The sequence below is a fragment of the Mercenaria mercenaria genome, chromosome 10 (assembly GCF_021730395.1).
Source record: "Mercenaria mercenaria strain notata chromosome 10, MADL_Memer_1, whole genome shotgun sequence".
In the NCBI taxonomy this organism is placed as follows: domain Eukaryota; kingdom Metazoa; phylum Mollusca; class Bivalvia; order Venerida; family Veneridae; genus Mercenaria; species Mercenaria mercenaria.
The window spans coordinates 60,115,868-60,140,682 of record NC_069370.1 but is presented as its reverse complement, the minus strand read 5'-3'; the positions used below and the strand labels follow the sequence as shown (position 1 = coordinate 60,140,682).

Genomic DNA, 24,815 nt, shown 5'->3' with positions numbered 1-24,815 from the left:
CAGTTTATGCACAGCTTTCTTGGTGAACATGATTATGTGAGTTAGCTTGTTATGCCGAAGTCTTCCTTCACAGTGTAATTGTCATGAAGTACCAAGCATATAGACAGCAAATTAACAGCTATGTTTTTTTCTTTGTTTTTGAATTTATATTAATCCACAATATATATAGGTCACATACAGCACTGTCAGATATAAATTGTAGAACACTTGCCCATAGGGCAACTTAAGATATACCTTTACTTGACGAAACTCAGTCTTTGATTGGTCAAATATAACGTGGTGATGCGATGTAGTTCAGCAATGCTTGCCAACCTAGCTGAACAGGTAGACTTCACATTCACAGATTGCATTGTCCTGAGTTTGATCCTCAGACATAACTATTTGATGAATTATTTTGTCTGAAATCAGTGGATATTGCTTGATTTCTACTAATTATATTGGTGTAAGTTTAATGGATTAATCGTTTTTTGTATTTTTGTGGATTTCCTATGTCCATGTAAGACTTACAGTTAAATTGTATCCCAGTAGATTTGCGTTGAGAATTACTTGGATGATGAAAAGCACTGTATTGATTTTGTAGTACAGTTACAAGGAATTCAAATTTTCAAAATATTTTTAGTGTGTGATCAACTGCAAAGGGCCATTAAACAAATATTTTTTTTATGTTAAATGCTGAGCCTGTGCATTGAAATACGGATCTATAAACATTTTTAATCTTCAGGATCGATTAACATAATTATATTTCAGCATATTAAAGTAGAAGAAATTTCAGCAGTGCAGTTTCTGGAAGAAAGTGGAGTTGTAAGTTACATGTCCAGTAAACTGTTTACTATAATTGATGTTTAAAAAATAAGTAAGTATTAAGTTACGTGGTCCTGGAGCCGAGTAATCAAGATTTTGCAATATTTTTAAAAGTTAATACTGAAATGTGATTTCTAATTGACAGTCATATTTGAATATGTCCTGTTAAAGTATTGCAAATAAATTTATCAGATTTTCTTTAGTTAACCTGCAGTATATAATTATGTAGTATATAATCTCCCTTTTATATGATTCCAACAGATATATATACTAAATTACTAAATTGAAATTTCAAACTGTCTGAACAAACCATTGCTTAGTATAATTTATCTTAAATTCTTTCTTGCAATTATAATTCAGGTGACTGATAGCTTTGTTGTAAACAACCACACATATATTGACCAGCAATCTGATATTGTGGAGAATCGTACAACAGTAAGTGCTAAAAGAATAAAGATTAATTATGTATTTATAAAGCACATATGTATAAAACTTTTATAAGATTCTGAAATATTTAAATACTTTCTATGTAAATAAAATTATAAACTTTTTAACTCGTATTTTCTTGTATAATTTATCTTAAAAACCTATTTGTATGATTTAGGTGACTGATGGCTTTGTTGTAAACAACCACACGTATAGTGACCTACAATCTGATATTGTGGAGGATCGTACAACAGTAGGGAATTTAATATATATATTAATGATAAAGCAGAATTGTTTTTAACCAGAGAATGGTGTTATATATAATTTCAAGATTGCATCATCTGCTTAAAAAGTTTACCTTGGCATATTAATGATTTAGAGTGTTAATATTAAATAACAGGATCTTTATGTTTCATATGTACAGCCAACATCAGATTATGAAATAGCTGTGTTTATATGATAGTTTGACTGCTACATCTGGTACAGTACCAACTGCATTACATTGACACTGTATGTCTAGAACAAAAGTGACGCATTTTCATACATGTTTTACAGCTTTTAAAACTTGTTTCATTGTACTGTTGTTTAACTGCATATGGTGTTATTGGGTCATGAACTGGTAAATAGGATGCATTATGATTACAAAAAATGAACTGATTGTAAAAATTAAGTGGACTTGTTGCTGTTTGTTTTAAGTGCAGCAAATAGTCTTTCGCTTGCGATTGTAAGATTCCATTGAAGAGATGGAATCTGCAATTTCTTTTACGAAAGATATATCTGTGGTACACTAAAACAAACAAATAACCTTTATGCTGTGAACTTTTTTGGAAATCTTTTACTGCAGTCCTTCGAGCAAGACAAGTCAGACATGCAAAAGCCAGAGGAACTAGTTCAGGTATGTTTGTAACAGTAGCAGATAGGTAATGGTTAGAAACTGTAATATATACATGTATGAGTACACATTTGTTGGCAAAATGGTGTGCTAAATAGCGTATACAAGTTGGTTTAATTCATATACACAGCAGGCTTGTGCATAAAACTTGCCATGTATGTAAAGTATGTGGTTTGTTTTTATTCTGCCTGCGACATTGAGATTCACTTTTCTACATCATTGGTTCTGACAGATTGATGATATTTATGCTCTATAGATATACTCTCTTTTAATATGCAGAGGATAAATGTTTGTTTCCCGTGTGATGTTGAATTATATCATCCCCTATATGGAGTCAATTTAATATTTTAATGAAGGCGCAGCCAATATGCCAATATCGGTATTGTCACCCTTATCAGTGACAATATAATTCTTACATAACATTGGAAACAAACTTTTTTCTTCATTTCATGGAATTGATTTCCAAACATTCATTCACAGATGAATGTTTTGTATTAGATGCTTTCAAAGTATTCCTTGCAGTCATATTTCTCATTGTAAACCTTGATACCTCTAATTACCCTATTTTCGGATTTATTCCTAGTGAATTGAAAATTTTGCAAAGGTCAATTTATTTCATTGCAGAATACTAACTGTTATGGAGGTCTTGAAATTGAAACATATGAACGCTTCAATCAGAATGAATATTTACTGCAATTTGGTTTAAAGCGATATCATATTTTTGGTGATGGAAACTGTTTGTTTAGGTCAATTAGTTTTGCTGTTGAAGGTACAGAGGAAAACTATGATTATTACAGACAAATTGCAGTTACTCATATCAGACATAATTCTAATGACTTTGCAATGTTTTTTACACCAGAAAATCCCAGTGAATCCCAAGAACAGTATATGGAAAGATCTTTGAATTTATTGTCGCAAAATTATCAGTATGCTGGGTTTGAATGTGTTTTGGCATTAAGCCAAGCACTTCAGAGGAACATACTGATTACTCAGGGGGGTGCATCTGGTATTTCTTCTGTCAAAACTATACCATCTAATGAGAATAGTAACTTCAATAGATATATAAACTTGATTTATTCATCTGATGCAGGTGGTCATTATGACCTTGCAGTTGACCGTGATGGCATTACAAATAATACTCCTATAACTAATCTTGAAAAGGAAGAAATAATAACAGAAAATTATGAAAGGGGTGATGTCTTAACAGCAAATTCAGAATCTGAAGTAAAATGTCATGATCACCTACATTCTGTGAAGAAAAATGATTCGAAAGTTGTAAAGCAAAATCTTTCCAAAAACTTCTGTGATATTTGCTCTATCCAATTTAGTACCCCCTTTAATTACAGAAGACATTGCTTGAGGAAACACAAAATTCGAACAAACCAGAAAAAAAAGAGCCTTAGTTATATATCTTGTTTACATCCATCTTGTAATCTGAAGTTTTTTAAAGTTATAGATATGATTAATCATATTGAAAAATGCCATAAGTATCACATCAAAATTGCTAACTTAGAATTTAAATCTGATGAGGAATTTATGTCATGGAAACTATCTGAAGAATCAAAGAACAGTGTTCAGTTTTCCCAGTGTACGAAGTCTAAATTCTTAAAAGGAATTATATCCTTGCAGTATGTATGTAATAGAAATGGATTTGTAAGAGAAACAAAAGACAGAAAACGTGCAAAAAGACGAAAAGGCTCTTGTAAAATTAATTCTATCTGCCCTGCCCGAATGTTTGTTACAAAATCTGTAGATCAGGTGAATGTAAAATATATACAGTCTCATTCACATACTCTTGGTACAGAAGAGTCAAGATATCTCCAAATTCCTGATAATGTTAAAACTCTTATAATGACTCAACTTTCTCTTGGGGTGCCTATTTCTAAAATTCTAGAAAACTTGAAGGATGATGCCTGTAATTTAGATAATAGAGATTCAAACAGTTTGAAACAATGCCAGTTAATAACTAGAAAAGATGTACGCAATATTAAGAGAAGATATTTAAATCTTTCTAGTGATAAACATGAGAATGATGCAGTATCAGTTGCTTTAAAGGTTAAAAAACTACAGGAGTTATCAAATGATCCAGTACTACTGTTTAAACAACAATTTATTTCTGTTCCTGGCATTTCTTTATCCAAAAATGATTTTATGCTTATTCTTATGACAAAAGAACAAGTTGACTGCTACAAGAAATTTGCACCCACAGTTATTTGTCTGGATGCAACTCATGGTACTAATCAGTACAGATTTTATTTAAATACACTTCTTGTTGTAAATGACCAGTATAAAGGAATTCCAGTAGCTTTTTGTATTACAAATAGAGATGATGAAATTGCCAATACCATTTTCCTTCAAACAGTAAAACAAAAATGTCCTAACACAAAAATTGATTGTATTTTAACTGATGACACACATGCTGGATTTAATGCTGCCAGAAGCACATTTGGAAATGATGTAAAACATTATCTATGTATATATCACATTATAACTGCATGGGGTCGTAAATTGAAGAGCATGTATGGAAAAGAAACTAGTGCCACACTGCTGTGTCATTTAAGGAAATTGATTTATTCCAAAACAGAGTTGGAATTTCAGTTGATACTTAATGATTTTGAATATTTATATAAAGATCAATATACATCATTTTACCAGTATTTTGTAAATAATTATTTACCAAGGAAAGAAAAATGGGCTCTTCATTACAGGAAGTTAGGACTGAGAAACAGAATAACAACAAATAACCATTTGGAAAGTTTCCATAGAACTCTCAAACATATATACTTTGATGGTAAACAAAATCACAGATTAGATGAATTAATAGATGTTTTGTTGAAATATGAAGATAATTGTTACATTGAACAGCTAAGATTATCTAGAATGAAACAGACCTCTGACTTGATAGACAAATCTGGACGACATAAAAACAGTCTGCTCATAAGTGATGATAATGTGTGTGCAATAAATGAAGAAACTTATACAGTAGAATCTTCTGAAAATGACTTACTTTATCGAGTAATTTTGTTGAAAAAATCCTGCTCAATCTCTCCATGTTATATAAGTTGTAATGTTAAACCCTGTCAGAAACTATGTCCCCATTTATATACTTGTAATTGCAGAGATACAAATCCATGCTGCAAACATATTCATAAAGTTCATTCAATTGTTTGTTCTGGTATGCCTTTTGCAGAAAATCCTGAAGATTCTGAATTAATGGAAACTGAAATTTATACGGAAGAACAAAATTTGAAACAAAGTAGTCACAAAAGGGAGATTTATAGGTTTCATAGTAATGTAGAATTTTTAAAGAAACAAATGGAAAATAGTAATCTTTTTAGTCGTTTCACTACCTTAAATAGGGCTTTAGAATCACTAATTGCAGACAATAATGCCTATTTAAGTGTTGCAGTTAGTATGCCAAAATTGCAGAAGAGAAAGAAACTTCCACCTAATAAAAAACCTGAAAAACAACCAAAATATAAGGCAACCCAGAAAAAGAAGGGCAGACAGGGCCAGAAACAGTCCTTATTGAAAGACAGTTCTGGTACAGTTAAAGAATACCCTCCCTTACGACTTGTACAAAGGAGTGTGCCTCCCCAACAACCTGTATCTGAACTAAATAGAAATTTGTTTGTAAATGGTGATGGTATACAAGTACCAAACAATTTAATCGCTCCGCCAAGTTTGCACTCTACTTGGACAGAAGATTCAAGGGTTAGACGTATGAAAATTGTTTTTATGCATCCTAAAAAAGAAGTAAAAAAAAAAGGAATTGATGATGATGAAATCTAAGTTTGCAGTAACTGGGCTTTATTATTCAATTATAAAGCTACCTCTCATAAGTGTTGACAGTTCCAAAAAGAAGTAAAGTTAATTTTTTTCATATTCACGGATGATTGTAAACTAAAACAGGTATTACAGTTTTGCATTAGTTCTGCTGCTTAGTATGTGTGTTCAGTTTATTTAGATTGACTATTTGAAGAATAAGTAGAGCTATCCTAATCACCACGGCGTCGGGTTTTTCGTACCAGTCCACATTTTGACAAAATCTTTTGAGATAAAGCTTTGAAACTTTTAGCACTTGTTTACCATCACCATGTCCAGTTATAGGCAAGAGCACATAACTCCTTCAATGATTTTGGCTGAATTATGGCCCATTTTGACTTGGAAGTCTTGGTTAAGTTTTTCATACCAGTTCATATTTTGACAAAGTCTTTTGAGATAAAGCTTTGAAACAAACTTTCATCACTTGTTTTCCATCCCCATGTCCAGTTATAGGCAAGAGTAATTAACTAATTCAAGGATTTTGGCTGTATTATGGTCCCTTTTGACTTGGAAGTCTTGGTTAAGTTTTTCATACCAGTTTATATTTGACAGTCTTTTAAGATAAAGCTTTGAAACAAACTTTCATCACTTGTTTACCATCACCATGTCTAGTTATGGGCAAGAGTGCATAACTTCATCAAGGATTTTGGCTGAATTATTGCCCCTTTTGACTTGGAAATCATGGTTAAGTTTTTTGTACCAGTCCACATTTTGACGAAGTGTTTTGAGATAAAGCTTTAAAACTTTCAACACTTGTTTTCCATCACCATGTCCAATTATAGGCAAGAGTAAATAAGTAAATCAAGGATTTTGGCTGAATTATGGCCCCTTTTGACTTGGAAGTCTTGGTTAAGTTTTTCATACCAGTTCATATTTTGACAAAGTCTTTTGAGATAAAGCTTTGAAACAAACTTTCATCACTTGTTTACCATCACCATGTCTAGTTATGGGCAAGAGTGCATAACTTCATCAAGGATTTTGGCTGAATTATTGCCCCTTTTGACTTGGAAATCTGGGTTAAGTTTTTTGTACCAGTCCACATTTTGACAGTCCTTTGAGATAAAGCTTTAAAACTTTCAACACTTGTTATCCATCACCATGTCCATTTATAGGCAAGAGTACATAACTCCATCAAGGAATTTGGCTGAATGATGGCCCTTTTTGGACTTTGAAATTGGTTCTGTTTACATACAAGTCCACGTTTTGTCAGAATTATTTGACATATGGCTTTTAAACTTTGGACACTTGTTTATCATCATGATTACCATCTGTAGGCAAGAGAACATAATTCTGACAACTATTTTGGCTGAAATCTGACCATTTTTATATTTGGAAATCAGTTAAATTTTTCATACCATTCCATATTTTGTTTAAACTGTTTGATTTTGAAACTTTGAACACTTCATAACCATCATGGTCACACATTGCTACTAAATGCAAGACATATTGAAATTCACAAATACAGGAACATGGTTTGTCTAATCTATGTTTTCTTTTGTCTGAAAGTCTGTGGTATGCATAGTAACATGTCTTACTTAGTAATACCTTAGCACATACTGCTTGTGTTAAGCTTGTAGGAATGTTGGATGTATTTTGACTATTTTTATGCCCCCACTTTTGTGGGGTGGGGGATATAGATTTGCCCTTGTCCGTCCTTCCGAGAATGTTGTGTCGCGCCTAGCTCCAAAAGTATTTTATGTAGAGTCACAAAAGCACTTCTGTTTGTTTTGAGTATATTCTCTGCTATCTTGTTTTGTATATAAATTGTGTATATAAATAAATATATGATGATGGATTGGATGGCTGTAAAGGAGGAGAAATATGGTGGTATTGTTCAGAGAAAAGTATGGTTTAGTCATGGAAAAGTCATTGAATTTCATTTCTCAACTAAGTGCTATCTTCTTGTTTTGTATATAAATTGCGGTGACACATGTGTTAGTTTATAGTGTATTCACTACTGTGGACATAACTGTGTGCTATCTCATTGCTCGGTATAAATTGTGTCAACACCTTTGTTAAGTGATAGTGTAATCACTGCTGTGAACTTAATTATGTGCTATCTTATTGTTCGGTATAAATTGTGTCAGCACATTTGTTAATTTTTAGTGTATTCACTGCTGTGGACTTAACTATGTGTGCTATCTCCTTGTTCGGTATAAAGATTGTCAGCACATTTGTTAGTTTATAGTGTGTTCACTACGTTTGACTTAACTATGAGCTTACAGTGTGTTTAACATTGTGGACTTAACAATGTCCTATCTGTTTTATTTTTTGGGGGGATTAAAGTGTGTTTATATGTTTGTTAGATTATAGCCTAGACTTAACTATAAGGATCTTACATGCCTGCCTGTGTAAGACGGGGTTTTCCTTACCCGAGGGACAGTGTGGAATGGAAAACTGAGCGTTAGCTATTTTTTTTATCCATGCTGTCCCAAGGGTATGGAAAACAGCTGTCACGTTCAAAATAGATCGTAAAGACAAATACATTTGGGTATATCCTGACATTATTTATAAAGTTTATGACGTCACAACAGTGCCAGTACTATGTGACGTCACCTTAGTGCACGCTATTTTAGACAAGGTTTTTTCCTAGGGAAAGACAGGAATATCTGTCCCTGGCGCGTGCTCGGACAAATGTATACTTACCCCGCTAGGTAGGCAAGAATATGTGATCTCTGCTTGTTTGGTTTAAATTGTGTCAACACATATGTGTTCCTTCATAATGGTTATGATTGCTGTTGACCAAAGTATGTCCTATCTTCTTGTTTTCCTTTAGACACATGTGTTTGTTTATAGCGTGTTCCCTGATTTGTACTTAACTATTTGCTATCTGCATGTTTGGTTTGAAGAGTGTCAGCACATTCGTTACTTTATAATAGTTTCAGTGCTGTGAACTTGACTATTCGTTGTCTGCCTGATTGGTTTAAAGTGGCCTTATGTGCATCTTACTGCAAATACTGTGTTTTGGTGAACGTTGGGTAAAAGCAATTTTTGGTTTATGTGCATTTAATTGTGCTTAATTGACGATGCTGCAACATAGGTATATGAAATTGTTGATTCAGAAATAAAGAAATCAGACTAATAAAATTATAATAGTTTTCTTCAATCTTCTGTGCAGTTATATCTCTTACCTGTATTTAGAGATTTCTGAAGATGAATGGAAGCAACTCTTACATGCAGTTTGACTATTCTTGAAAAAACTCCCCCAGTCAAAATAAAAAATTTCAAATTTAGAAAGTTATTATTTAGTACTGGTAACAGGAAGACTTTGGAATATTTGGTTTAAAGCTATAATTTCCTCCACGTCTTTTGTAATCACATCCATTTGAGCTGGATTTTAACATGTAATATGGGCATAATTCCACTTTAAAGTGTGTCAACACATTTGTAAGTTTATTTTTACAGTGAATAGTGAATTTAGAAGCAAATATCACTATTTCATGTGTAAAATTAGAGTTTTGAATAAATTTTTCCCATGTGATTCTACAAAATACAAATTTTCGAAATTTCATTGAAATATTATATTGATTTAATGGTTTGATTTTATTTAAAATTATGAGATTTTACACAAGACAAGGAGGCGATGATGAAGTCTGTGTAAAATGTAATGGTTACCCAAATAAAAGTAGTATCATTCTGCAATTTCTCAGACATATGAAGAATATGAATAATAATTTTAATTTTGTTTAACACAGTTTGCGCTCATTAAGTACATAAGTATGGACTGGACTAAATTATAGCTGTCTTCAGTAAAAAGTATCAGTTTAGCTTGTCGATTCAAAGAAATATTTGATGTATTACAGCTTAAACCTTAATATTGTATATAACAAATTGGCAGTATTTGTAACTACTAAGAACACTGATTTGGAAAACTCAATTAATTTTTTATTGCAACTAATATTAAACGTGTCTCTGGTCCATTTAAGCATTTTGCACTTACTTTGAACTGTATTATGGTTAATGCTACAGAGGTGAATTTCACTTTGTTATTAGTTTGAAATTTCAGTCATACTGAGAAACTAGAAAAACTAATTTTTATGATGAGGCTAAGCTAACATTCAGATTTTGTTACTGTTTGGTCTGATACCTTGGCTTGGATAAATCTGGATGCCAATCCGATTTATATGACAAAAGGTCCGCTTGGTGTAAGGGAACTTTTTTGTTCATTGAAATCAGTATTACTTAGTCTAGTAAATCTGGAAATTTTCATACAGCTGTTAATCAGGTATTCATGGTATGAATTGTGTATTTTTGTAGAGCAATGAAAGATATACTATTATCCTGGCTTTGATTTTCGGGTGAAAAATTTATAAAGTAAAACTATTGCGTCGGAAAATTCTAACAGCCGGGATCAATTTCACCGGGTATCATGGAAAATTTTTATTCTTTTTTGTTGTGTAAATATTCTAGCCAATACTTTGCAAGGTTGTTGGTCTTAATTTGGTTGAATATTAATTGAACTGGTGAATTTGCTTGAGTACATGCCAGTGTCTGTGTCATATTGTATGGCAGAAAAATGGTAAATATTGTACTTGTATTTCACACTGCAGATATAATGCTAGTCTGTATTTTTCACAGGTGAAATTGTACATGGCAGATATATTACTGCTAGTCTGTATTGTGCATAGCTGAAATATTGATTTCCTGTAAGAAAACTGATCTTATCATACTTGACAACCAATTTATAAACGTGGCAGTACATTAAATTCTGTCAAGAAACGATCTGTGTTATCATGAAATGATCTTGTGCAAATCAGAAATGAATAATTGTTATTACTAAAATAATTCTTGAATTCAAATCAACGTGTCATTGATGTCCCTCAATGAAATTAGAATATCACAGAGCTTTTAACTTAGAATTAGAAATTTATACCAGTTCACATTTTGTGTAAAGTGTTTGACATAATTAAGGCTTTGAAACTTTTATCACTTGTTACTTATAACAGTCTATAAATGTAGGCTTTCCTGTTGAGTTCTTTACTGTCTAATATTTAATTTCAAAAGTTGTCCCCCTTTGAAAAAAACTTTTCCATTTGTAAAGAAATGACAATAAACAATTTTCAAACTTACTGAAAACAATGTTTAACCTTGTCATTCGAATATTTTGCACTCGCATAGTGCTGTAAGTGCTTAAAAACGAGGATGAGCAACATTTCTTTGCCAACGGTGAGTTTTTAAAGGCGATACCTGTCCAGAAGCATGGCTCCTTAATTTGGAGCCTATTCGGGAATTTAAGCATTTATCAATAAATTGACAAGCATTTTTTAGAATAATATTCCCTTTTTATAAGCTGTTCAATTTTCGTTTCTTACCACTTTTCGTTTCTGTTATTTAATAAGGTTCAAGTTTCATTCAAGGCATCAAATATCAATCGAAACCTTAAAGTTCTAAGTGTATGTACTAGTCAGTGTTTTGTCACATTTAATGGTAAATTGAATGGTATGTTTCACAATTAAACTTGATACTGTATCTTTTACATAATTTTTCCTCTTTGGTGGATTAATCTGTCTTGCAACAGCACTGTTTAGAAGCTTTTAGTATCTGGTGGTGAAAATAATTATGTTAAGCTTTGTCAGTATCTGACAATTTGTGATGTTCATTGTCAAGAATGCATGCTTCATTACAAGCTTTGAAATGCCTTTCTAAAATTCAGTGATGAAGAAAATCATTTGAAAGGTTGCAAGTCGAATTGACGCTTTCATAATGTTCTTTCTTCAACTGCAAACCAACTTTTATTGCCTTTTGAAAATTCAGGTAATAAGTTCTTCACTCTCAAAGGCAAATATTTTTGTAATGGAGTATGTTCCTATTATTCAGTCTAACATGTGCACTTTACTTGTGTACTGTGAATTTCAGACTTCATACAACTATTACATCATGTAGAATGCATTGGTATTGACTCTTCCTTCTTGATTTTAAGCCATATCAATCCAGAAACACCCCCCTGAGTAAACATTTGTTTAGATATCATTTTCCAAAGTTGTAATTCGTTTTGCACACAGGATAACGTTTTGAATTTAAGGAAATATTAGTATCTATTGTTTATCTTAAAACACTTGAAAACCACACTATGTAGAAATGAAGGAAAAACTTGTTTCAATTCCTATTTATTGAATCCAGCCATGATTGAAATACCTGTATGGATGCTGGTGTGATTTATCCTCATATTAACTTCAAATTCAGAGACTAGGTTTGCCTATGATCCATAGTAATTCCTAACTATTTGATATACGCATGCATTGAGTGTATAACATAGTTTAAGGCCAGCATTTTTTAATTTTCTGGTTTACGGGAGATTTTTAAAAAAAATTGGGTCTGGTGGGGTGGGTGGGGGGACAAATAAAAATCACAATTTTGAGCAGTCGACCAAATAAATAAAAATAAAACGTCCAAAAGGATACAATTTTTTGTTGTTGTTTTTTGTAAACCATAGAAAACAAAAGCTTGCAAGCTTAAATTGCATACACACTCACAAATGAACTATTCTGAACTGGTTTATATCTCGTCATCTCAGTATACTGTTGTTTTCTTAATGTGTAGCTTGTATGAATAATGCCATTTTCAAAGTCAACAAGGATATGTATTATTTGTGTTTTTGTATGTATCTGTTTTGTAATAAAAATAGACTTGTGGAAACATTTTTCATAATAAAATATACAGATACCACAGTTGACATATCATAAGAACATTGCATAATGTTTATTATATCAACATGATAGACATGAATAAAAACTGCTATTAAAATGGGGATATGCAGCGACTTCTTGAGGTCTGCATCCTATGCATATTAATTGGCCGGAGATACAAAGTTTTAAAATACAGGCATTGTCATCCTAGAAAGCAAAAATTACAAAATGATAAAAATTATGCACACTGGCTTCGAAATTAAATGCAATTTCTACTCAGATCCAATTTGTTTACAACACTAAAGTCTTGTTATCTCTGCCAACTTACTCCAAAGATTAGTGTCTGTTAACTTGTATATTTTTCCTATTTAATTTTACACAATTTACATTCATGTAGGTCATCATGTTTCATGCGTCTGCTGATCTTGATTAAAAACCTCCACCTTACAGTTAAACTGTTATTTTTGGCAGCAGCAATTATGGACGGTCGGCGGGTAAAATGAAAATAAAAGTACTGAAAATGACTTTTGTTTTGTTTTGTCAAAAAATAGGGTCGGCGCTCCCGTAAACCAGAAAAATAAAAAATGCTGGCCTAACCTAGGTATATAGAGTGCCATTCAATGCATGTATACGTTTAATGTGGAAGAATTAATGCCGTTTGTGCTTTGTTAAGTGAAGCATAGAGACTATTCAATTTTGTTTATGCTAGTAAAAAGTCGGTGTGGTGTTTCTGTAATTTTATATCCATTTTTATACGCTTAAAACTTATCAGACATGCGTATATGCATTATTTCAAAACGTAATTTACGCTAATACACATCATATCAGGAGCCCTGATTGCACCTAGTTATTACTTCTTCAAACTATAATTTGTGACAATGTTTAATGATTATGTGGGAAAGTCTGTATTAGATTCTTTGTGCTTTTTTTTTTACCTTGCAATAGATCCTGCATGGTCAGGAATGTTTCACTCACTTAACTATATTTAAAGCAGCCTTTCTTCACAATGAATACTTGATTTGCATAATTGTTTTCACTCTGCACCTTCATTTACTAGTACTACATAATATGAAAACTTATGTCAACTGAAATAATTGGCAGCAGTTTCTGTCACCAGCATATAGACATGATATTACAGAACCTAGATTGTTCATGTTTAATGTATGTCTTAAGTACTGAAATCCAAATTGCATTCCATATTGGAATTCTTGTAAAGCATTCCATTTGAATTTTAAGACATAATGATTGAAGTGTTACTGTTTCTAAATCATGAAGGTCTGACTTAGAGCAAGTCAGACCTTAAATGTGCAGTAAGTATTTGATAATGTTTTCTGTATGTTTTCAAAATTCAAATCATTTTAAATAGGTATGTGGCATTATTACTTACTTAATTATGTACTTTAGGCATTCTTTCATAAATTTAAATCTTTCCGTAATTTCAGTTGATGTTGACACCTAATAAACATCAACTGCTTTTAAAGAAAGCCTAACTACAGGAATAACCAAAATGGCTAAAGAATCTAGTTGAGCTGTTTAAAAAATATGACACACCTATTTAAAGTGGTTCTTTTCTTGATTATTTCTGTTTTTGATCATGTAATGTTTGGTATCACATATTGCATATGTACTTTTTTGATAAAATACCCAAATGATGAACAATTGTTCGATAATAATTCAAACACAGCTTTATTATGCCCCCCTTTGAAAAAGGAGGGGTATATTGTTTTGCAGATGTCGGTCGGTCGGTCGGTCGGTCGGTCGGTCGGAATGTAGACCAATCCGTTTCCGGATGATAACTCAAGAATGCTTGGGCCTAGGATCATGAAAGTTGATAGGGAGGTTGGTCATCACCAGCAGATGACCCCTATTGATTTTGAGGTCTGTGTGTCAAAGGTCAAGGTCACAGTGACCCTGAATAGTAAAACGGTTTCCGGATGATAACTCAAGAACGCTTGGGCTTAGGGTCATGAAAGTTGATAGGGAGTTTGGTAATGACCAGCAGATGACCCCTATTGATTTTGAGGTCAGTATATTAAAGGTCAAGGTCACAGTGACCCTGAACAGTAAAACGGTTTCCGGATGATAACTCAAGAATGCTTAGGCCTAGGGCCATGAAAGTTGATAGGGAGGTTGGTTATGACCAGCAGATGACCCCTATTGATTTTGAGATCAGTATATTTAAGGTCAAAGTCACAGTGACCCTGAACAGTAAAACGGTTTCCGGATGATAACTCAAGAACACTTAGGCCTAGGGTCATGAAAGTTGATAGGGAGGTTGGTCATGACCAGCAGATGACCCCTATTGATTTTGAGATCAGTATGTCAAAGGTCAAGGTCACAGTGACCCTGAACAGTAAAACGGTTTCCGGATGATAACTCAAGAACACTTGGGCCTAGGATCATGAAAGTTGATAGGGAGGTTGGTTATGACCAGCAGATGACCCCTATTGATTTTGAGGTCAGTATATTAAAGGTCAAGGTCACAGTGACCCTGAACAGTAAAACGGTTTCCGGATGATAACTCGAGAACGCTTAGGCCTAGGGTCACGAAAATTGATAGGGAGGTTGGTAATGACCAGCAGATGACCCCTATTGATTTTGAGGTCAGTATGTCAAAGGTCAAGGTCACAGTGACCAGGAACAGTAAAATGGTTTCCAGGCAATAACTCAAGAACGCTTGGGCCTAGGGTCAGGAAAATTGATAGTTAGGTTGGCCATGACCAGCAGATGACCCCTATTGATTTTGAGATCATTAGGTCAAAGGTCAAGGTTACATTGGCCAGGAACAGTTAAATGGTTTCTGATCTTCTTGTCCAAAACCATAGGGCCTAGGGCTTTGATATTTGGTATGTAGCACAATCTAGTGGTCCTCTACCAAGATTGTTCAGATTATTTCCCTGGGGTCAAATATGGCCCCACCCCTAGGGTCTCATGGTTTATATAGACTTATATAGGAAAAAACTTTGAAAAACCTCTTGTCCAAAACCACAGGGCCTAGGGCTTTGATATTTTGTATATGACATCATCTAGTGGTCCTCTACTAAGATTATTCAAATGATTCTTCTAGGGTCAAATATGGCTACGCCGTGGGGGTCACATGGTTTACATATACTTATATAGGGAAAAACTTTGAAAATCTTCTTGTCCAAACCACAAAGACTATGGCTATGGCTTTGGTAATTTGTAATGTAGCATCATTTAGTGGTTCTCTACCAAGTTTGTTCAGGTTATCCCTCTCGGGTCAAATATGGCCCCGCCCCAGAGGTCATATGGTTCATATAGACTTATACAGGGAAAAACTTAGAATCTTCATGTCCATAACTTACATCATTCAAATTTGGACCACATGTATAGTTTTGAGTGGCAAGATGAACCTTGACATGAGTTGACCTTGATCTTGACCTAGTGACCTACTTTCACATTTCTGTACCTACAGCCTTCAAATTTGGATCACATGCATAGGTTTGTGTACTGAAAAAAACTTTGACCTTGTTATTGACCTAGTGACCTACTTTCACATTTTTGAAGGTACAGGCTTCAAATTTGGACCACATGCATAGTTTTTTGTTCCAAAATAAAATTTGACCTTGATTTTGACCTAGTGACCTACTTTCACATTTCTCAAGCTACAGCCTTCAAATTTGAACCACAAGCATAGTTTTGTGTACTGAAATGAACTTTGATCTTGAGATTGACCTAGTGACCTATTTTCACATTTCTGAAGGTACAGGCTTCAAATTTGGACCACTTGCATAGTTTTGTGTTCCGAAATGGAATTTGTGTTTACAGTGAGCATATAATTTCTGTTCCTTGTGCAATTACTGAATGCATCAAGGGGGGCATTTCGTGTTCGACGAGCTCTTGTTAGATTTCTTATTAAACAAAGAAGGTTGAAAGCTGTGTATCATTTAACAACAATTCACTGGTCTGACATCACAATTATTACATCATAGTGTGAAACGGCATAGCGGGATGTTTGAAAAAGGAAACCAAAAAACAAAAAACAGGCAGATACTTAACTGACATCGTCAATGATGTACTAATTGTATAATTTGTTTCCTTGAATGTAATAACACACATGCATTTGATTTATAAGACTGAGTAGAAATGTACATCAATGGGTTTTTTATCTATTCATTCAAGTTAAATATATCTTAACTTCCATTATCTCAATCTTTCAGTGTAATTGATAGGACAAAAACATTTGTAAGAGTGCTATCTTTTCGAAACCTTAATAGCTTATTGCATTGTTACTTAAGTTTAAAGCACAAATGGAACAGAGAAGAGGAATTAATTTTAGTACTTCATCATTTTAAGTTTATCTTGACTTTGAAGTCCCGTCATTCACATAGAAAATGCTGATCACAATAGCTTTGTCTTGTCTATATCATGAAGTGGAAAACTGGTTTTTGGTGTTGCAGTAGGAAACCAGTTTATAAGCATTTGCGCTTTTCAGCAGTAAAGCCCTTTATATTTTCCAGCAACTTGTACCTCCTAAATGATTTGGTAAAAATTTACATTTTTGGTTTATGCTTTCAGATGTCAGTCAACTGCACAATCTAAGGAACAGATTGAGATGGAAACAGGGAATTAACATATATGGCAGATGTCACCAGTGCAATACTGTTACAGAAATTACTGGTAATAATTACCTATATATAAGACTCAATGTATTTATTGTAACCACAAATGCATACCATACAGGGTTTTGCTTAAATTCATGCCTGTATATTATGTCTGTTTATTATCTTTAAAACATCTGTAACAAATATAAATTCTTGGAAGAGGCATGAAAGTAAGAAGCTATTTGACATTAATGTATGTTACATAAGCAGTCCAATATTTTGATTGCAGTCACAAGTTCAACTGTCACTCATATCAACATTATTTAACTTGATCTGTTTCCTCACAAAGTAGAGTTTATACGTTCCCAAAAAAACATTGAAATAATGGTGTTTATATCTTTTTACTTACAGGTGATATCATCCTCAGTTTCATCTCTCTTTGTGGTAATTATCATGTGCTAACATCTTCAAAGCCTGAAATAGCATTGTGAAATCAACTGTCCAGTTCTTAACACATGCTTACAAAACAGATTGACTTCACCAGTCTAATATACTTGTAGGAGAACATCAAGATGTCAATGACACCGTGAAAGTGAAAGAAATGAGACTGTGTAATAAATTTGTTCCAAGTTCCTGATTTTTAAAACTTTTATCATGACATTAGGAGTTCTTACAACCAGAAAGAGATGTATTTTCAAGTATCTGCCACTTTCAGCTTGGTTTTAACAAAGTATATTACATTGAACATGTAGTAACCATAGATATAAATATCTCACTAATTCAAAAATCAATTTTGACTTCGTACTGCACATGCACCAGACCATGCTACAAACACAAGACTTAGATTATTGAAAAAAATTGTATTTATGTAATACTTTTATCTCTATTTCTTTATGTAAGTAGTCACCTGGCTTCGCAACATAAATTATTGTTACTTACATCCACTTGACATTCTGATTTTGTTTCCATTTTAAGAAAGGCAGTGTGTTATGTTTTGGATAAGATTTGTCAATCCTTGTTTTTGAATTCCTTAAGTTTAAATTTCATTGTCAGTAAGTATACTTGTATGATTGTTTTTTGATTTCACATTTTAAAGTGTTTTTAATTTGACAAAAGTATTTAACTTTTAGCCACTTAGATGTAAACATTTCTTCGTTAACTTGTGCACTTTTTTAAGCAGTAGCTGTTAAAACAGTCAGTTACAACAGATATGGAATATGTCATACTTCTTAATATAGGAATAGATGCTTACTGCAACCATGTAAATCTTCAGTAGTGGACATATAATCTCATTAGAATACAGTGAAACCAGTATTATAGATAAACAACATTTTAATTCTGCACTTGTACTTTAAACAGAATATCAAACATGTATAAAACACACTTTAATGTTGACTTATTGTGCCTTTCAGTAAGTTATGCAACTAAGATTAAAAAAAAGATATCGGAAGACCATTACTAAATCAGGCTACCTTAAAAACAGAGAATTCACTGTGGAAATATATACATTTAAAGAATGTCTTGTATGTTTATGCGAGTATAAACCACTTTGAAACTTCTGACCAAACCATGATTGGTATTAGCAGTTGATCGTGATTTGCCATAAGTGCCAATATGGTTTATACCCTTATGAACTACCAAGAACATTGAAGTCATTCATTACATGTACAATATTACAGAGGTACCTACAATTAGTATTCTTACACAACCTGTCTCGTATACTTATTCCGGAAACAAAGACAGATGAAAACTGTGTGTTACTATACAACGATTCATTTTTTTTTTTGACATCATATTAAGTGTAATCGTCAAACAACATAACTGCCCACTGGAAAAGAAACCAAAAGAAAACAGGCAAATATTTAATAAATGTTGTTAAGGCTGTACTTTAACAGGTAACATGTTCATATTCTTAAGAAATGAAATATCTCATCCAGTGATTTGTCATTGAATAAAATCATTGTTTGGAGTTCAGATGCGAAGGAATTTGATCAGGAGTGCACAGCTAGAGTGATAATACACATCTGAACAACAAACATGGTCTGTCCTGGCCAACAGTTGTCTGTAGCCAAATGAAGAAAAAGTTGTTAAAATCCTACAAAATATGTATAAAACTGCAAAATGGACCATCAATTTGGTATCAAAAGTTGATTCTATAATATTAGTAATTGGCTACTATGGCTAATGGCATTGAAGGCCCTAGACAATGATTTTATTCAAGAGCAAATCACTAAATGAGATATATTATTTTGTTTAACACGTTACCAAGTATATCCTTGAAGGTGTCTTATCAAATAGTTGCCTGTTTTGCCTGGTTGGTTTCTTTTCTAAGCACTGCTATGCCATTTGACACTATGACGTAATAATTGTGACGTCAGAACAGAACAGTGAATTGTTGTAAAATAACACACATCTTCAGCCTTTGTTTAATAGCAAAACAATCGGTTCGGTTTAGAATACTGAGTAAATTCAGTGCTTGGAGTTCAGATTTGTATTATTATATGAATTCTGCAAATCCAAACTCCAAACAAAGATTTTATTCTGCGACATATCACAAAATGACAGGAGATTATAAGATTCATCCACTGGTTGTAGGTGTGATGGGAATTTCCGGACTCGAGGGTAACTGTTTAAGTGGTAACAAGGCTCAAAGCCGAGTAAACGCCTAAACAGTTACCAGACCAGAGAGCCAGAAAATCCGATCTGCACCTATAACCAGTGACAGAATCTTTTTCTTGCATACCGATTTAAAGACATAATAATAAAAATAAAATTAATATATTATAAATTACTACATAATTCTTCTACATTATATGTAGTTTGTAATACGTCATTTACAGCACGAGAGTCATCTTACACCCCAGACTCTTACACCCCGGGGTGTAAGATGGATTTTCCAGCACCGGTAATATTACTGAAAATCCCCGTCTGGTATGCAAGAAATGTTTAAGATATGAAATGATTTTTTTTTTTGTAGTTCATGCAAAATGAATGACAGAATAGGATTGGCAAATCCATGAATTGCGCTAGTGATTCCTTTTTTATTTGCTGATCCTATTCTGTCAATCAGTTTGCATGAACACCAAAAATAATAGCTTCATTTCTTATATTTACATTATATTTCCTTGACATTTGTAAACTATATAATAGTCTGCTTGTAGGCAGGGAAAACATTTCTTAGATGACGTCGCAGTTATTCTGTGTGATGAACATAAGGCCGGGAAGCTGATTTTAATGATAAATGCTACAAATTATGTGCAGTTTGTTATATAATCTCGTTTAGAAATAGAAAGGAATCATATGTCTCAGAAAGAGCGGGGGATACTATGTGACCACCCTTGGGGCTAGCGTTCTGAAGCCATGTTCGCTCTCAAAATACGTCAGACAGTTTTCATTTGGTCATACCAAACTTGCTGACAATGTTTGTTGGCATAATATCTCAGCCAAGTTCGATAACCAGCCAAATCACCCCAGGCACTCTTGAATTAAGGCCTTTGAATTACTTGAGAGAAAAAAAAAGTGAATTAAGCCTTGATCTGATCAACACCAAACGTGATGACAATTTTTGTGGTCATAATATCTTGGTCAATTTGATAAACACCCAGATCGCCTCAAGTACTGTTGGATTATGGCCCTTGAATTAGGCCAAGTTCGATGACAGGCGTATTTTGTGACAGTCTTGCACTCTTGTTTTTTAAGATACAGCCTTGAAATTAGGATGATATGTACAGTTTGCACACCTTACTTAAAACTGACTTTCAGAGACCACAAATATGACCTACTGAGCTACTTTCTTAACATTAAAATCAGCTTACCAGCCATTCTGTTCAACACATGGAATAACTGCATTGTCATCTAAGGAACATTCTCACTGACTATATGCGGACATCGTCAAAACAGCAGTCGGTTATCACTAAGCAGCGATGATGTAAAATCGCGCCTCTCCTTTAGATGTTCGTACAAAATGAATGTCATAATTTTTATTCTAATATGCCTGTCTCTGTTAAAACACTCTAATGCTGGAATGATGTCGCGTTAACGTGCGGTGACGTCAAAGATTTCATTGAGACCAGGAAAGAGCGCTTCTGAATTTTATCTACTTTTTTCGATTAAGTGCATATTAGAATCAAAATAAATTATAGCAAAAGAGTGATTTAACACTAATTATGCTCTTTGGCAGTAATAAGTCGTACAAATAATTTTACTTGTGCTGCCCTGTTGTGGTATTATTATGCCCAAGGAATATAATCGTGCATAAATAGTGATAAAACACTCTTTTGTTATAATTTATTTCTTAAATGGAAAAGAATAGGGCAAATGTAAATATCACTACTTCTTTAACTGAAGCCAAGCATATTTACTGCCAAAATATTTTTACTAACATTTAAAAATTAACCCTTAGCCTGCTAAATTTCTAAGATGGACTGGTCAGTCATTCAAATTGGGCCATACTACTTATTAGTCAAAGGGGTGTTAAATGAAAATTTACTGACTGGATATAGAACAGTGCAGATCATGATCAAACTGTATAGATGTGCAGGCTTGGTCTGCACTGGTCGCAAAGGCAAAATCACTTGGCACCAGCAGGCTAAAGGTTAAAACATTCAAATTTGAATGCCTTCTTGTGATTTATTGTCTTATTTATCACAGTTCATTGTTCAAATGCTTAGATATTAAACTACTCAGGCTAAAGCCATTTTGGTTCATTTCGTTCGCATATGAACTCTGAAACGTGATAAATTACATCACTTGTGTAAAGATACTTGATGTAGATGAACAAATAGTGCAATGAATTGGCAATATTTTCATGTTTTCAGTTTTAAGATATTACATACATGACATGTTGCATTATTTACTGAATGATCTGCATTTAATATGTTGAAAATTGTAATAGTATTACATTCACTACAATGTAATGATTATATAACTCATACATTTGGATTTTAAGGATTTTTTTTCCAGTTTTGATCACTCTACCTCTTCTGATGCTTTGACACATTAATATTGTCTTTCTGTACCATTCTCTTTTTACCTCAGGAAATTATTATACTGGTCATTTCAAGGAAAATATATAAATGTTGTTTTGCATGCAGATCAAAGACATCCTTGTCATCCATTTGAAGACATATACATATAGCATGAAAACTATTCAAGTTATCTACCTTTACAAATAAATTTATATTTTTAGCACCATTTTAACTTTAGTGATAACATAGTTTAATTGTAACAGCATTTGAGATTGAGCTTTGTTAATATGCATTAACAATTGATAATACATTCCTACATCTTAGTAATTAGTTAGGTACATCTGTTGTAAATTGACAGCAGTTAATGAAACTGTTAACATGTAAAACTGGACAATTTCATATTGTCAAGTTTTGTGAGCTTCACTGGTTATTCCTGTAAAACCATTTGTTAGGGTAGTCAGTACATAATTTAAAGTTGAATAGCAACACTGACACCTTTAATCTTATCAAAATAATTATCTGTTGTTAATGATATATAAAACCATATTTTAAGCTGTTACTTGAACAATATGTAGTAAAATGATTTGTAACGCTATACAACTTAGTTAGTGATTACTTATAATTTAGTGCCTAAGTGTATTTAGTTTATAGTAGATTTGTAACCCATTCAAATACTTGTCAATACTATTTATATGATGGTTTGAAGTATTTGATTTCTAGCTACATTAACTGAAGTTAGTGAAAATATTTGTCCTTTAAGGTTTTGTTTTAAAGTATGATGATTTAAAGCAGTCACTGTTACAATTCACATGTAACTCATATTACATTATCACAACACTTCCACTTCCATTACAGATTTAACTTTAAGTGTTAAAAGTAATTCATTTATTAAACTGTGCTAAAGCAGTGAATTGAAAAAATATATTTAAATCTTAATACTTGAAACAATGAAGACTCCTAAAGGATTTGAAAGCAAAGGTTTCTTTAGTACACTATCTCGAGTAACAACAAAAATTTGTCTCTTCCTCACAAACATTTGAATACTCTGATTCTTTCCATAAATACACATCAACAAAAATATCATTTTGACAATATTTACAATACTTTACAATATTTTCTTTCCTTCAAGACATTTTCTTCATTGATTATCACAGTTTACAGTTGAGTCGTGTCCCATTAGTACCATTTGCAGCTACTTCTAAATGGGTTATATGGAATGCCTACACTATTTCTACATGATGATTATTATTCTGTCTTGTGCATTTTCTCATATATCAGGTTGAATTTATGATTTGTCTTGTAGATGAAAAAAGTTTTTAATGTAGAACTGATTTATAGCAAAATAGTGCTTTAACATTATATGCACGATAGGTGGTTACACGCCGGGCGTAATAATTCCATGAGGGCGATGCCGGAGTGAAATTATTTGTACGTTGTATTACTGCCAGAGTGTATAAGTAGTGTTAAAACAGGGTTTTATTTAAGAAATAATAAGTTCCAAAGTTTGGTTTATCGTAGAATAACCCGTGTTTTGAGTTCTTATGCATAAGAATATATCTGAGTGATATTTTGTTTCGCATTAGAATGAAAAACTAGGGTTATTCTACAATAAATCAGACTTGGGAACTTTTTATTTCGATTCTAACACGACATACTAGTATCAACAGTATTAGAAATATGGTAAATACTTTTTATGACCATGCTATGCACCTGGATCGGATGACGTCATTGCACGCATTTGGTTTATTGCAGAATAACCCGAGATAGATTTTGCTCAACATGTATGTAGGTTATTCACTGGTTGTGTTAGAAAGTATTTCAGTTCTAATATGTCTTTTATCTAAAACTGTAGATAAAATATAGTAGTGCTGTTTTTTTTTGGTTGCAACAAATAGTTTGGCATTACCGCACATGAAACTGACGTCATTCTAGCGTAAGCAAGTTTTAACAGAGTCAGACATATTAGAATGTAATTTACAAGTTTGTCCATGATATTTCCAAGTTTGTGTTGTGCATTCTTAAGGTTTCCGGTAGTATAGTCAGATATTTTTCAAAATTTGCTTTTATTTTGTAAAGTCTGTAGTTTTTGCCCTTCAACGAGATACTTATCTTATTATTCCAATCTTGGAAAGACTGGTCCAATAGTATTCTTTTAATTGTAGTATGTAAATTACGTAAATCTAGTAAACTTTGATTAATCCAAATAAAAGTGTTTCCTGTAGAATCTAAAATATTCTTGACACAGTCTAGCCATTTATTACTTGAAGTTGAATTAAGCATGTTTTCATAGCAGATTCTATTCAATTTTGAACTGCTGCTACTCAATACTTTGGCCCAATATCTAACGACTCTAACTTTGATTACAATATCTAATGGGTAATAAAAAATGAACACAACAAACTAATGATTGTGCAGCACAAACTAGTGAATATACAGGACCAGCTGGTAAATGTACATAACAAACTGCTTTATCTACAAGAAAGGTTATAACTTGTCCGAATATGTTGGGAAAAGCACTTGACAAACTGACAATTATTATGTAAAGAGAGTATAGGCGTTCCATAGGGTTTTGAAACAGTGACACTTCAGTTTACTATCTTTAAGCAGTCAATGCAAGAGCTTATAGTTGAGTCACTGTTTTGATTGACTTCTTTATCAAAACTTTATTTTTCCTTCCTGGTGTCTGTGAAAAAATGCTTCTTATATACACCTA

The 24,815-nt window shown here is 32.9% G+C and overlaps 2 long non-coding RNA genes across 3 annotated transcripts; both read left to right on the top strand.

Annotated features, from left to right (window-relative positions):
• Positions 1–1,243, top strand: LOC123550021 (uncharacterized). Its single transcript, XR_008365953.1, has 3 exons — positions 1–36; positions 748–801; positions 1,162–1,243. It is a non-coding gene; the product is annotated as an uncharacterized LOC123550021 (long non-coding RNA).
• An 828-nt stretch (positions 1,244–2,071) lies between these two features.
• On the top strand, positions 2,072–24,584 carry LOC128559954 (uncharacterized). 2 transcript variants are annotated; one of them, XR_008372817.1, is made up of 3 exons: positions 2,072–2,122; positions 17,110–17,211; positions 17,547–24,584. It is a non-coding gene; the product is annotated as an uncharacterized LOC128559954 (long non-coding RNA). The 2 variants fall into 2 exon arrangements; XR_008372816.1 differs by lacking the exon at positions 2,072–2,122 and adding an exon at positions 10,986–11,110.
• The last annotated feature ends 231 nt before the right edge of the window (positions 24,585–24,815 follow it).